Below are 16,233 nucleotides of genomic sequence, written 5' to 3'. Positions count from 1 at the left end.
GGACATTTTTTAAAAATTCTTTTAATAGTGAGCTAGAAATTTTCAAGTGATCCTTACAGGACAAAAAGATAGGGGAACTTTCACTACATGTAAGAAATATTTTATTGCAGTGTTTTAATATAAAATATAAAGAAAATATAAAATATAAAAATATTAAATTTTATATATATAAATATAAAAATATTAAATTTTTATTATATAAATATATTAAAAATTTAATATAAAATATAAATAATACAAAAATTTTCCTCTATTTATTACAAAGCTATCTTTTCACATTAAACTATTGTTTTCACTGTCTAGAATAACTATGTTTCATTAGACTTAAGAAATGAGTTTTATCAAGACCAGCTACAAAATGCTATTTTACTTAAAACTGAATGATTAATCACCTAATGAATCATTTATGTTTTGCACTAGCTCCCTTAAGTTTAGATCAATATATAATTTCACTTGAAAATATATTCTGAAAAGCAATTTAAATTAATAAATTTATTTTCTAATTTCTTCATGAATTTTGCAAATAAAGATACAAAATTTTGAAAAGCTTAATAAATATTTTAATTGGTTAGACTTAAAGGCTGTATGAAAAGTTCAGTTTCGTTTTCATGACATTTCTCATAAAATTCCAAATTTTACTTTGAATACCTTTAATAAGGAATTACATGTCTAGGTTTCATATATTGGGGAAATGTATGAAGCTAAAAGTTTTCATTTAGCCTGTGTCATTGGTTTTATTAACAGCCTTTCTGAATAACATAAATTTTGCACATCAGAATTAGTGATTCCAAACTAAAGGGAAGTCATTCCATGTCAGATAACTCGTGCATAAGAGAGAGAAATTCATATAGTATAGTAAACACAGATGCCTAAAAATTATCTTAATGTGTATAAAAGAAAAATTTTATATAGTAACTAATGCATTTGATTTATGTCTCAAGGAAATCAGTAAGATGTAAATCATTAAATAACCAAAAATGTTCTTGCTGTTTTGGACCGTGTATAAAGGAAAAATTTTATATAGTAACTAATGCATTTGATTTATGTCTCAAGGAAATCAGTAAGATGTAAATCATTAAATAACCAAAAATGTTCTTGCCGTTTTGGACCATCAGAAAGAAAAAGTCATAAAAAAAATAATAATCAGCGCTAATCCTCAAAGTAATCACCATCGGCATCCAGTGCCTTTTGCCAACGAGTGGCTAGCTCTGTGATGCCATCACGGTAAAACTCAGGAGTCTTGGATACAAAGAAGTCAGTGAGGGCATTTTCGAAGTCTAGCCTGGTGGTGAAGGATTTCCCATGAAGACGGTTGTCTAGAGAATAGAAAAGGTGGTAGTCTGTGGGCACGAAGTCTGGGCAGTATGGTGGATGGGGTAGTGTCTCCCAGCCCAGTCACTAGATGGTGTACCTGGCCTCCCAAGCCACATGCGATCTCACGTTGTCATGGAGGAGGAGTACACACTTACGATTGACCATAGCAGGCTCTTTATGCATCAGTGCCTGATGCATATGCTCCAACTGCTACAAGTACAGCCTGCCATGATGGTGTGACCCACTGGCAGGAGCTCATTAGTGCACCATTTAATGACTAGTCCACCAGATACAGAGCATGATTTCACAATGTGAGGCACAGGGTCCCATGGTGGCAACCAATGTCTGGAATGCTTGGATGTGTCAAACTGGACCTACTTTTCATCGCTGGTGACTACTCGATCAAATATGGATGCATTGCAGTGCCAAGTAAGCAACGACAAACAGGCAGCAGCATGCTGTTGCTTGTTTGCATCAGACAGTGAGTGGGGTACCCAGTTGCTCAGCTTGTATGCCTTTCCTATGTGGTGCAAATGCAGTCTGATCATTTCAACAGATAACTGGAGGTGTGCAGCAAGCTCATGTTTGGCTACTGTCACTCTCTATGGCTGCTCTCAGGGCCTCGCCGTCCAGCACTTGTGGCTGACCACTGCATGGTGCATCACTAAGAGACATATCCCCTGACACCTGAACTTCTGGAACCATTGCCTAGCAATTCGTTCGTTAATGGTATCATCCTCAAACGTCTAGCAAATTCAGTGACTTGATTCTGCTACTGACAGGCCCACTTTAAAATCATACAGCAAACAACTCCGAACATGTGCTCTGATGTGTCCATTTCAATCAGTCACTGTGTGAGTTATGTTTGAAGTACCGATGCAATGCACTTTTATGCTCTTGTTCAATATCCAGACTCCCATCCTAACCATTTCATTGCCAGGTTTGGTGACTATTTTTATGTTGGGATTCACTCTTCCAATGTCATATCAGAAACAAGAACTTTTTGGTTACATTGTATTATTAGCCAATCCAATTTGATTAGTCTGTTTCTAAAATGCAAAAGAAAATAAATCTTCAAAAGCTGTAGAATTGCAATAAAGTGCATTTTCCCACAAACCTTCATAAGTCAGAAGTTGGTTTTAGCACTTACTGAGTGAAAGCAGTTTTATAGTACAGTTATCCCATGGAAGATCCTTTAAACTAGAGGTTAGTTGGCCACATATGTATATATAATATTTTAGATGTGGATGACGTAAACTGTGATGTAGCCGGTACATAAAGATCCAATTGCAGTGATAATCAGTTCAGTGCTTTTGCATGATCTGTGCAGCTATTCTTGAATAAATACATGTGTACTTTCCATATTTTTATAATATATTCGAAGTAAAAAAAAGTAGTAAGTGACAGATTAAATGCTAGCAGAATGAAAAAAGATAGGAAAATGCATGGATTACAAATAGGGGGTTAAGAATAATACAGTTATTGTTTTACTTCATTTCTATTGATTCAGTAAGGTTTTGGTTTGAAAATTCTAGTATTATTCCCCGAATGCTTTTTTGCTTTATAAGTGTCATATGCATTACACAAGAATAACACAACATGGATTCACTTTAAAAACATCCAGTTTAAAGATATACAGAGTGTACTGTAAATGTTGCAATATACTTCTAAGGGAGGTAGGGTATATCATATGGATTTAAGATTTGCATAGGAACCTATACTCGGAAACATCAGGCGTAAGTGGTAGCAGAGGTAGAAGATGGGAAAGGAAACAAAAGAGTGATTCATTTTTAACATTTATTGGACATGAATACAAATGGTAGTTCAACAGCTTGAAGGTTCCAACAGATGCTTGAAGTTTGCACCATCAGATGCCAAACATGCTTGACACCGACGGACCATTGATTGCTGAATATGTTCAAAAACACCGGGAGTTTCTTTGATTGTAGAAGCTGCGCAGATGAGTCTTGCCACAAGATCCATTTCAGACACGACAGGATCGTGATATACGACACTGATGGGCTCCCCACAAAAAGAAACCAAGGCTTGATAATTCCGGTGAGCATCAGGGCCAGGCAGGCCCGCGCCAAGCCTAATTGGCGCCGCCGTGCAAATGTCTAGCGAGCACCTTTATGTAGTGACGATATTAAAGGGATGGTGCTTATGATTAACATTTAAAATGAAGCATTAACATAATAATATGAAAAACCAATATATATATATATATGCCTAAATATGCAAACATTTTGTGCTTTGTTAAAAACCACACTCAGACATATTGACTGAAGAATTATACATTCATTCATGTTATAAAAAGCCTCCCAACCGGTACAGTGGTTTGCCGACTGCTGTGCTGAAGGCCGCAGGTTCGAACCCCGGAGAAGACATGGATGTTTGTAAATGTACAGTGTCCATGCAGCATGGGGGCACTCTAAATAGGTGAGGCGAAAGTCCTCTCGAAATGTTTATGGTAGGAGAAGAGGGGTGGGAGACACTCGGACCCGTCCACCCAGTGTGCTCTCCATCAAAATTGGGAACGAAACTGAGGTAAATCGTACTGTCACCTGTAAGGTGCTCAAGGCTGTTGCCAACGACAGGCATATCTTGCACTCCTTGCTACGAGGAATTTTGTGGTCTTGGGCTGACTATAGGCTAGACAAATGAGCATTAGTCAACAACAACCTCATGTTATAAAAGAGTAACACTGCAAGCGAAGCGAAATAATATACTAAACGCATTGCATACCAAATATATCGCTGAACACTACTTATTATCCTAATATTAAAAACAAATTAATATACATATCTAATAAGTTTGCACTGAATAAATTGTTGTTTGTAGCGTAGTTTACAACAAGGTTCAAACTGTGATTACAACAGGGCATAAAAAATGCTCTAGCCTGATATCTAGGGATATATCCAAAATTCTTTCTGCACACCGCTATGTTGTTGACAACGATATGTAGCTTAGAGTTTCAACTGGCGATGCTACATTTTCTCCAGAAGTTTGCAAAAACATAAGATCTATACTATTTATATCACTTTTATTATATATTACTTTTATCAGTTAATGCTTTTGCAGTTTTTGATATAAGTTGAGCTGAGCTTGTAAATATATGTGAACGAAAATACGTGATGCCGATACTTATGTAAGGGTACAAGGGGCGCCGTAGACGCATTCGGCAAATTGCTTAGTCCTTATTTTGTTCTACTGTTGCAATCGTAGTAATTTGGGCAACATTTATCTTTTTTTCGGGGGAAGGTGTGATTGCTTGTTGTTATTCTACGTAAAAAAAGGTATGTTAAACTTAGGTTAACTTTTTAATTCGGAAAAGCGGCGATTAGAGCATTATTACTAAAAAAAATTTTTTTTACATGAACCATTTGTTTATTAAACTAAAAATTATTATCTTTCGAGAAAAAAAGGATTGATATATTTACGGAGTACCACTGAATTCAAAATGTACCTATTTGAGATTTGGAGTCAAGTAAAAATATACAAGGTATTCTGAAATCAAAAATTGGCCATTTTCCGATTTTTAGCTATATGGAGAAAACAAAGGAAATTGTTTCGTTATTTTCATTACGTCTTTAAATTCGGTTTATTTACTTTAATAAATAAAAGAGTACCACCCCCTCCTTGAATTATTTGGTATTGATCTAATAATTCATATATTTTCCAAGCAATGGTTTAAGATATACTCACTTTTTCAGAAGTAAGGTAAATTATTTCAAGCAATGGCTTTCCGAATATTTTTAAGTGGTTTACGTAATAGTTCTTATAATAGTTATTTTCTACTTTTATTTTCAGTTCCACTTTCTCTTTTTTCATTTTTCCCTAGATGTCGGAAGAAAAACAGAAAAAACTGTTTGAGTGTCAGAATGTAATAAGGAAAGAAAAAGGTGAGAGGAACACTTAAATACACCAGAAATTACTCAGTTTTTCCCAAAACCGAAAGAATACCCAAGTTGACGCTACTAGCACTAGTTTGTAAGATCTGTCTCTGCTATTCCACATAAACTAAATTAGATCCTACAAAGAACTTGGCGAATTCTCGCACAGGCGTGAATTAATTACCAGCACAGAAGAAGGGTGAAAATAACCCTTTATTAATTCAAACTAATTTAGCAGAAAGGCACAAATTTGTGCGTTACAAAAAACACCGTCCACTTGCGGTGGAAATTAAACGTAGGTGAAAAATCTGTCATTCAAATCGTTAAATAGTGTATGCATTCTTGAGGTCTTAAGATCTCGGTGCAGAATGTCCGTGCTTACTACGAAATGTGTGTTTGTGACTATTCTTAACATGCTACTTTGGAGGGTCTGCAGATTCCCCCCCCCCCCGTTGGCTGGTGTGTGGGCAGCCCATGTTGGTGATGCATAAGTAATAACCGGTCTGATAACCGAGACGTAAATATGACGTTTGCCTTTCAGACTTAGGGTTGAATTTCTACCAAGCAAGGGATATAAACTGTGGATTATGTTATTCACTCTTCTTCTTATATTCTGAATATGATCCGTCCATGTTAGCTTTTGATTTAGGATAATTTCAAGATAGTTGACTGTTTTTACCCTTGGCACAGTTTCATCGAAGAGTTTGATGTCACATTCTAGTAGTTTTCTAATTTTATGTCTGTGAATGATGATAAGTTGGGATTTTGCAGCATTTACGCTAATTCTCCATTGCGTGCACCAGAACTCAATATCCTTGTTTTGGAGCTTGTTAAGTGTAAATTTGACATTTGAAGACTTTATAGCAATCGCGGTATCATCTGCGTAGCATGCGAGGAATGAGTTATTATCTGCTCTTGGTTTGGGAAAGTCGTAAACATAGTACAGATAAAGGATCGAACCCTGGGGAATACCTGCTCTGATTGGTCGAGGAGCCGAAAAGTCTTTACCTTGTTTGACGATGAAAGTTCTTTGACTTAGGAAAGAGTGAAAGTTTGACAAATTTTTCGCAAAGTTCAGCTTAATTAGTTTATATAAAAGTCCATAATGCCAAACTCGGTCGAAAGCTTTAGAAACATCTAATAGTAACAACAACAATTTGGGCTTCCCTGCCTCGTGAACTCAATAACATTACAGGTCCACTCCCCTTTGGGCACTTCGTGGAGGTTCAACCTCCACTATTACCCTTCCAAGGGAGCAGCGCACCACCTGGATAAGACACCAGGCAGCACCGGTCGTCAAGTTGCTCCTACCAGTCGCGTGGGCGAGCCCGTCGCAGTGGGCCGTTACCCAGCAAACCCCAGTCGCAGTGGGCCGTTACCCTAGGGGAACTAGCCCTCCGGCTACGGTTCCCGAGGCCGGCCAATAAGTGACCATTCCCAGGGGCTTCAGAACCACCAAGTTCATAAATTTTATCCCGCGTGGCCGAGACTGCCTAGGTACAGATCCTAGCCAGTAGCTTCGCAGAATTCTCTACGTCGACCCCCCAGGGGGAACATCTAACAGTAGAAGTGCAATACATTGTTTCTTGTGAATTGCTTCTCCTGCAAATTCTGTTATCCGTACTAGTTGTTTTACAATACATAAGTTTCGGCGAAAACCAAATTGTTGCATCAGGTTCTTCTCAACGTTGTTGATAAATCTGCATATCCAAGCAGTTATTCTTAACATTTTATGGTAAGGTGAATATTTCTCAAAAAAATGTTCTACCCTTTGCGTATTTAGTGCAGAAATGACTGATTTCCTTTTTTCTGAATTCACTATTTCCATATCCGGTATTTCCCTTTGTCTAGGCCATTCTTCCTGATTTTTCTTCAGCCAGTCGGGGCCCTCCCACCATCTAACTACTAGAAGTTGTTTAGCGGTGCAACCTCTTGATGGGAGGTCAGCTGGATTTTTTGTTCCAGCAATATGTTTCCACGTTTTTGGATCCGTGAGTTTCCTAATCTCTCTGACTCTGTTTTCCACAAAGACAGCCCAGACATTCTCTTCCCTTTGAATCCACGTCAAAACTGTTGTAGAATCCATCCAAAAATGCGTTTCCAAATTTTGCCATTGTAAACCATTTAAAACAGAAGAGCATAGTCTGGCACCTATCGTGGCAGCTATCAATTCCAGACGAGGGATCGTAATAGATTTCACGGGGCTACCCTAGACTTTGATGCCAACAGATGAACTTCAACTCCAGAATTCGTCACAGTTCTCAAGAAAACAGCAGCAGCATACGCATTACTACTGGCATCACAGAATGTGTGAATGCTGCAGAACTTCCTATTGTCCTTGCTGGAATGTATCCAATGTAGGAGGGATATTTCTTTTAAGAGAAAAAGACTTTTATACCAATTGGCAAAATTTTGTTATGTACTCTCGTCGATTTCAGTATCCCAAGAAATTCCTGTTTTCCATAGGTTCTGCAACAATATTTTAGGATACAAGAGAACAGGACTCGCAATACCAATAGGATCAAATATTTTGTGTGTTACAGCGAGAATTGTTCTATTCGTTATTATACCCATTTCAAAATCTTCTAGCCAATTCAAATTCAAAGCTAAATTATCTTTCTGAGAGTTCCATAACAGACCCAATACGGGTAAAATAGTTTCCTGTTTCAAGTTATCTCCGTTATGTAACCAACCTCGAAGATTAAACTTTTCTTCATACATTATTTCTCGAGATTTTTCAATGAACTGGATCATCTCGGATTCTTTGTCAAAACTGGCAACAACGTTATCTACGTAGAAGCTACGCAAGAGTTTAGCTATCATCTCCGTTATCAAGAATTTTTCATGTACTTTTGTAGATGGAATTCTATAACAGCTGCCAAAAGGAAAGGACTACTCTTAACCCCAAATACTACTCTAGTATGACGAAATATTTTCGTTTTCCTTTCTTCCACATCATTCCACCAGAAAAACCGAAGCGAGTCTCTATCTTGAGGCTTACACTGATCTGTAAGAAAGCCTTTTCAATGTCTGCTATAGCAGCAAACTTGCCTTCCCGAAATCTCAACAAAAGAGAAGGAATTAGTTCTATCAAATTTGGTCCACACTCCAAACACTGATTTAGAGAAGGAGACGATTGTTTCCTCGCAGACGCATCAAACACCGGTCGAATTGGTGTTGAGCTATTTTCTTTGATCACCAGTCTATGTGGCAAATAATGTCCATAGTCAATCGCAATATTTTCTTTAACTTCTTCGATCACTCCTAAGTTACACCAGTCATTAAAAACTGCTTTGTATGAAGAAAATAAATTTTGAGATAAACGTTTCTGGGTGGTAGATTGTACACGTTTCAAAGCTAAATCCTTGTGGGTAGAGAGTGGTACATGATTCTCCGCCCATGGAAGTGCGACTTTATAACGCCCTTCTTCGTTTAGAGATACAGAATTTTCGAACTGCATTTTGCTTGCAAATCCCTTTCCTCTCTAGCCTTTTTTGTAACTGGATCTGTTATTCCGATAACATCAAGCCTCCACAGTTCTGACAGCATGGCATCAGAAATATGTAAAGATAACGAAAGCGTGGAAAAGGAATTTTCTATTTCATAATTGTCAGTGTTCGCTTTCCCCATGACTGTCCACCCAAGTCTTGTATTTACAGCAACTAATCTTCCCCAAGGAAGAACTTCGATTTTACCTGTAAATAAATTTGCAGCAACATCTACCCCTAACAACAAATGAATCTCTTGGGGGTTCTCCTGGAATAATCTGCAATTTCCATTTTCAAAAACATCACTGACGTAAATTCCTCTTCTTCTAAGTTCCCTAATCTAGTGTATATTTTTGATTTTAGGGACCGAAGAACATATTTTTCTTTCATCTAATACATTGATTTCGCAATTATACCGTTTATCTACGCTACCCAATTTTATTCTATAACGTTTATGTTTTTCCGAAACTTCTATGCCACCGAAAAGTCCGTGGGTTACACTTTGTTCACCTAAGCTTCTTAATTGTAACCTTTCTGCTGCATACCTGCTTATGTATGAGTTTTGACTTCCGGTGTCAATTATCGCTCGAACAAATTGGTTATTCCCTCTTCCATATATGCGAACAACTAAAGTTTGCAAATACACTTCTGAACATCCTGCTTGATTTGAAAGTACTTTATTTTCTATCTCTTCGTCTTTTTTAATTTCCGAAACCTCGACAGAAGGATTTTGTTTATTACACATAATAGTTGCATGTTGTTTTTTACAAATAGAACAAGTTATTTTTGTTCTGCAGTTTCGCGCCAAGTGGTGTAATTTTAGGCATTTATAGCAAGCACATTTCCTTTTTAAAATGTCCCTTTTTTCTTGTAATGATAAGCCGGAAACGAAACTACAGTCATAAGTCTTGTGGAATTGATTACAGAAGACGCAGTTCATATTTTCCTCTCTGCATTCGGATTTTGTAAACAAATCTGTAGCGGTCGGAATCTTTGGTTTATTATGTCTGTTTGAGAGACCATATGCGCTTTTCGTTGCAGGGGGAAAGAAGACTGTCGCCGATCGGATACTTTTCGCTGTTGCGAAACCGTTGACCTTGTGCGTTCGCGGGATGAAAGTTCTGCGTGTAAAAATGACATTAAAACTTTTATGTTATAATCGGTGCCAACATTTTGTGTTCTATGAAATTCAAGCATTAATTCTGAAGGCAATAACTTCAAAATCATCGGACACAGCAAAGCGTTGTAAGATTCCGATACATCTAACGCTTCGAGACATCTAATCTGCGTTTGTACTTACTTTATCATACAAGTTACGAAATGTTTTTATGTCATTCGCATTTTTTAATGATTCAATATTCAGCAAATTATTCATGTGCGCATTAATAAGAATGTCTCTCCTTCCAAAACGGTCGTGTAAGATTTGAATTGCTTACTGAACGGAAGTCCTTGAACGCAACTAGCAGCTGTTCCTCCTAAATATGCTTTCAGGTAATTAAATTTGTCTACTTTGTTCAATGATTCGTTATTATGTATTGAGGACTCAAAACTATTCCAAAAAGTAAGCCATTGACTACTGTTCCCATAAAATACGGGAATCGAAAGTTTTGGTAATTTAACATTAGGTGTATCTTTTATATTTTGCTGAGTGTTCGGTGCATTTAAGTCATGATTAAGTTCCTCAATCCGTTTCTTAAGCCTGAATTTCCATAACGTTATCTTCTCGCGATATTGTTCTGTAATTTCGAATTCATCTACACTCAGAATTGGTTCAACTTCTACATCGGCATTAGATAGTGTTTCGGTTTTAGCATTAAGCTGTTCTAACAATTCTTCGAGCTCATTAATACTACCTTCAGATTTATTTAATTCACTTTCGATTTTCTTAAATAGTTTTGTAACGGCAGTTCTTAAGATACTTCTTTTCTTTTTTAATTTATCTACTTCTGCCATTATCTTTTTTAGATTCAAACACTTACACAGAAATATACGTCTCATGAAAAACAAATATTTTAACTCTTACTTAGAAAATAAAATTATTCTTTTGAATTATTCTTTTGCTGAATACTTCAAGAACAAGTATTAAAATCTTCAATTTTAATATTCAGCTTTTGAATTCACTTATTAGAACTTTTCAAAAACCTGGCGTCCCTTTCGGGCGCCATAAAAATGTTGCATCAGGTTCTTCTATTTACAATAAAATTAATGTAAAATTCCTTACCTGCTGCATTCAGTGTTCACGACGCCATGCTTCTAATAATCACGTTTTCAGTAAGAGTTTCTATTACTGCTAACAAGCCAGGGTTTTCATCCGCAGAGAACCCGTTGGCACCGTTCCAATTTAACTCGCCAAGCTTGCGTTTCATCGACGCTTGAGGCGAGCCGTAAACGTGATACTTTGTAAACGTGATTTTTAGTGCATGTAAATTCTAGTTCGCAGACTAAACAATATATTAAGCATATGGTAGTAAAAATTCACAGATAATAAGCATGTATATGTAAAACTAACAGGTTAAACGTGATATACGGAAATAAATTGGTATTAAATTTAAACAGAAATTAATTATTAAATTATTAACTTTTGTTATGAATTTTGCTGATTATGATACTTCTCATTTTAACCTATGCCATTTGACATAAAATCAACCTGCTACTTACTAAACCGCTAGCCTGACCAAGTATGTGACATTATGAGACATAAAAAAAAAAAAAAAAAGTTACATAAAGTTAGTAAAATGTAAATGTCACTTCTTTCAAATATGCCCAACTATTATAAGTGTAAAATATTTAATGCTACTTGATCAATTACTTAAAGTTTATTTCATTTTCAAACTTATTAATAATTATGTTAATTCATGTTTAGTAATAATACATACTACTTATGGATCTATTTTATTTTTAGGATGGTATTACAAATGTGAAATGCAGGCATCGCTAATATTTTTAATTGAATTTATTCAGTTCGCGTTTACTCATAGGTCCTGAATTTTTTTTCATTAATGGTCCTTAATTTCTGTGTGCAGAAATGTGTATGAACTCTGATTAACAGTTTTCAGTATTTTTTTTTTTTTTTTTTTTTTTTTTTTAAAGTTACTTGCATGCAGGTTAAAGCAATTTACATTGAAACAAATACCCATCCTTTTTCATAATTTATTTCACAATACTAATAACCTTCAACAGTAATCAAATTTTCTTCAGTAGCATTGTTAATAAAACTTGAACATTACACATTTCATTACTTTTCAAGAGTCATTTGAACTATATTCCTTACATCAGCAGTGGTTTGCTAATTTTGATGACCATGGGAATACATCAAACTATTCTGTCACAGATAATCAGTAATAAATAGTATTTATTATTAAAATTTAATAATCTATTTATGTCACACCTGCCATCCTCTGAAAGGTTATTGTAAGAAAAGCATTAACAATATATTGTTACAATTTTACGCCATAAAAATTGATTTATTATCATAGTTTTAGGTGACAATAAACAATAATAAAAATAAAAGCATTACTTAATTATTTAAAACGCACATTTTTGCGGAGTACGAAAACGAATTATTTGAGCGTTTCGAACCTCATGGTTCTGCGTGCGTACAGCTGTTAATAATTAAGAACACAACGTGAACAGCCGTGTTACAAATTAGCATTCACCCCTCCCGCTTTATTTTCTTCCTTTCATCCCGAACCGAGAACCGGGATCTACGAAAATATTTCTATCTATTCGTTGTTAAAAAATTAAGAAAAAAAGTAATAAATAAAAGAAGAATAATAGAAATCTGCAAATGCGAAGAACCACAGTGATAACGAAACAAAATGGACGCAAGATGAATGGTTGCAACAAGCGAATAGGTTGAATCCGCTGGGTTACCAGATTTTAACTATTATCGCCAAATTTGGCAATGTTTACAATTCACCGGGTTCTCTCCGGAAGTGCTTCCACAAGCCATCTTGTCTTTTAATTATTTATTGAAATAAGACACTAATATTCACTATTTGCAAGGTAGGTAATAATTATTTTAAGACAGTACATTTTTAATTCTGAGTTTTTACGCTCCTCAGAGCGGTTCCAATCTCGACTAGTTCTCGGAACTTAATTACAGCAAAAGTAAAGGAAGAGATGCCCGCCATCTAGTGGCGAGAATGTGACACAAATTGTTCATCAGGTAGCAAATCGAAATATTGCTGCATTCTACTGTAGATAATTCTTTCGTATATTTTGCTTAGTCCAGATCGCAGGCTTATTGGTCTGTAACAGAGTATAATGAAGGAGGTGAAATTGCCTAGTAGAAAAACGGGTTCTAAAATGTCACGTTCACTAGATGGCGCTGCTGTTCCGTCTTAGCAGTTCCAAATGTAAACATTTATTGAGTAGCCAGACGGCTAAGCTTACTAGCGGATGAAAAAATGTTTATGTTTTAACGTTGTTATCAACGTTATAATAGTCTGCTCACTAATGATTGTATTTTATTCCTCAAATTATAAAATTAATTTACAGCTTTCATGCTGTAAGGCTTGTAGTACTTTTTATGAATGATTAATTTGAAGATATTTATCAGTCCCTCTCCCTTAGAAAAATAATCATATTACTTGTAATAATACTTGCTGTATATATGTTAAATTTAATTAGAATAGGTTCTTCGCGTCTTTCATTTTGTGAAATGCTTAGATACACAGCTTGATATAAACTGTGGCGCAATTTTAATGAAGCTTATAGAATTTTTTGCTTCAGTCAGTAAATTTTCTTTACTATCATAATGAGTTATTCTTTTTTATGAATCAGATGTCAGTTTTGATTTTTATATTTTTATCGTTTTCTGTTAAAAATTTCCATATCTTTGTTATTTGAGAAGTATGTTTCAAATTGATTTCACAAGATTTTAAAATAGAATTCGGATTTGAATTCAGTTAAGTATTCTAAACACTTGGTTATGCTGAACTGTATATTATTCATAATTAAACATAAAGAGGAAAAAATATTAAAACTAATTCAATCTATCTTTAATTTTGTCCTGAAATATCAGAATTCAGTTACAGACAAAATAAAAATATACTTGTTGCATGTAATTCTTTTACATTACTTTGATGCAAATTTAGTTTGAAAATTGTAATGTCAAATTAAAATTTAGCTGCAGCATGTAACTGTTGAACAGTTCTACAAATTCAAATTTAAATTTAAAATCCTTGTGCATAATGGTTCTCACTCTGCAATGTAACAAGATTTAAATCTTAATTTTTAATAGCCATTCATTTATGTGATCAGGTGGCATGATTTCATATTCATAACTTATTTAATATGCTGAATTTATTTCACAGAAAATCCATTTTTTATTACACTTATCTGCTGTTATGTTTTTGCTCAATCATGCAGCATTGTCTCCTTTTCCCATTTATTATAAAAATCTATTTCAAACTTTTTTCAGTTTGAAATAGTTTGAAGGGGGGAATGAGTTTATCTTCGTTTCTGTAAATGAAATAGAAGGGCAAATACTCTGTCATTCTTGTATAATTTCAGGAATTTATTTAACTTTAAAATCTAACGATTGCATGCTTTCATGGACGAAATGCAGATGCACATAAGTTATGTGCAATATTTAACTAATTTCCAATTTATTACTCTTTTAATAAGCATACAGTAAATGTTCTCTTATTTACTAACAATCCAGACGTTCTGAAAATTTATATAAATTCGTATATATGATCAGGCATAATATAAATGCTGCTCACCTTTGGAACTCTAAATATACTGGTTTCTTGATTCCCAAGCTTTTATTCTTCAGTCTAAGAGTTCCATAACCACTGTTGCATCCAGGGACGAAACAGTTTCCATTATTTGACTTATTCATACTGAAAATTGATATCAAATCAGTATTTTCGCTATTACTGTCTATGCAAAATACTACGAAAAGACGGAAAGCTGGTGATTGCAGCGCCCTCTATAAATAATGCGACAATTAAGTGGACCATTTTTCGAAAAAGTGGTAATACCAGTTTCCCCTCCTTCTTTTATACTCCGTGATCTGTAACTTTCAGGTTTTGTATAATCCTTTTTTGGTTTTTGAAGTAAATGACAATAGCCGTTTTCCATGGGGTAGAAAAGTAGGATTTTGAAATGCTGGCGTTGATCACACTCGTAATTTTTATGATGCAGTTCATTGTTAGGTTTCTTAACATGAGGTTGGTAATTTTATCAATTCCAGGAGCTTTTTTAACTTTGAGATTTTTGATTACTTGAGATATTTCTTTAGGGTGGGTATCCGCGGAGTAGTTGCTCAGCCATGAGTCGACAGAAAAATTAATTTCATCAATAAAAGTGGAATCGCTGGGTATTTCATTCGGTGAAAATTGGTTATATAGATGGTTAGCGGAAACTTCTGCTTTTTCAGCATTCGAGTATGCAAGTTTGTTATCTGCTTCTATAGGTCTGTTATCTGTGGATTTCTGTCTGAGATTGCGGATAAACCTCCAAAAAGAGCTCTGAATAAACTTTGGATCTTGGATCATTTCTATACTTCTGGCTTCTGGCTAAACCATAGGCCATTAAGGTTGTAAAATGAAAAGGTGTGTTGAAAAACGCACCGCGCCCAAGGGCGAGATCAATAAATGAGAGAACTCATAATCTAAGTTTGCTAAAATGCATATCATGGGAAGTGTAGCTATATCAATTGCAACGAGAGGTGAAACGGAAGAATTGGCATCTGGAAGAGTCAAGAAGAACAAATCACATTATCAGCGTTCTGTCAGAGTTTATAAATTGATGTTTTTAGAAATAAATAAAGTACAAACATGGTAAAATATAAGAAAATATGTTGAGAATAAAAGTCCTAAGTCTTTTGAAATAGAAGACTGTACAGTACAAAAATGAGGTCATGTGGCTCGCTGGGGCCAATGAGATAAGAATAAGCACTTGGTGAAGACCGTGAACTTTGATTTTTTTTCACACACGATACGAAATAAAGTAAAAAATAAATAAATAAAATCTTGCTTAAATAATAAATACAAAAGTTCATCAAAACGATGTAAAATGAAATCCTAACATTGTAAAAATAAATTGTTTCTTGAATAATAATAAAAATAAGTGGAATCCAGTAATGCAATTTTGCAGAAGTTCATGTTCCTTGATAAATAAATGAGCAGTAAAAATAACATATGTACATATAATACACTACTAGCACTTAGAATTGTGGTGGATCGTTCGAGGTCTTTTCACTACGTGCTCAGTAGTAGGATCATAATCAGTAAGCGTTTTCATAGCTTCATAGGGAGAATTTCTCATATCTTCAAAAACGTTGTGCGCAGAAATTAATATTTGGTCATGAATGGGATTTACATCCAGGTCTTTATTGGATTTGAGAATTTCTTACGAACCAGGGTACATTTACAATACTTCGTAAGATTTTATTTTGAAGAACATTTAATTTTTGTCTGTCTATTTTTCGGGCAGTAGCCCAGGCAGGAACAGCATAGAGAATAATTGGGCGAATAAGTGAGATGTAGAGAGTTTTCTTAGTAGGGAGGTTTAACTTAGAGTTTCTT

The 16,233-nt window shown here is 35.0% G+C and overlaps 1 long non-coding RNA gene across 2 annotated transcripts; it reads right to left on the bottom strand.

Moving 5' to 3' along the window:
* Window positions 1-118: 118 nt before the first annotated feature.
* Window positions 119-11,368, bottom strand: LOC146996229 (uncharacterized). 2 transcript variants are annotated; one of them, XR_015042119.1, is made up of 3 exons: window positions 10,917-11,368; window positions 5,020-5,151; window positions 120-3,966 (listed from the first exon to the last, which is right to left on the bottom strand). It is a non-coding gene; the product is annotated as an uncharacterized LOC146996229 (long non-coding RNA). The 2 variants fall into 2 exon arrangements; XR_015042120.1 differs by lacking the exon at window positions 5,020-5,151 and having other exon boundaries at window positions 119-3,966.
* Window positions 11,369-16,233: the final 4,865 nt, after the last annotated feature.

The sequence above is a fragment of the Stegodyphus dumicola genome, chromosome 7, assembly GCF_044657685.1.
Source record: "Stegodyphus dumicola isolate Sdum_Otavi_A_Nest chromosome 7, ASM4465768v1".
NCBI classification, from domain to species: Eukaryota; Metazoa; Arthropoda; class Arachnida; order Araneae; family Eresidae; genus Stegodyphus; species Stegodyphus dumicola.
Note: the sequence above shows the minus strand (reverse complement) of the source record. Positions and strands in the feature narration are given on the sequence as shown.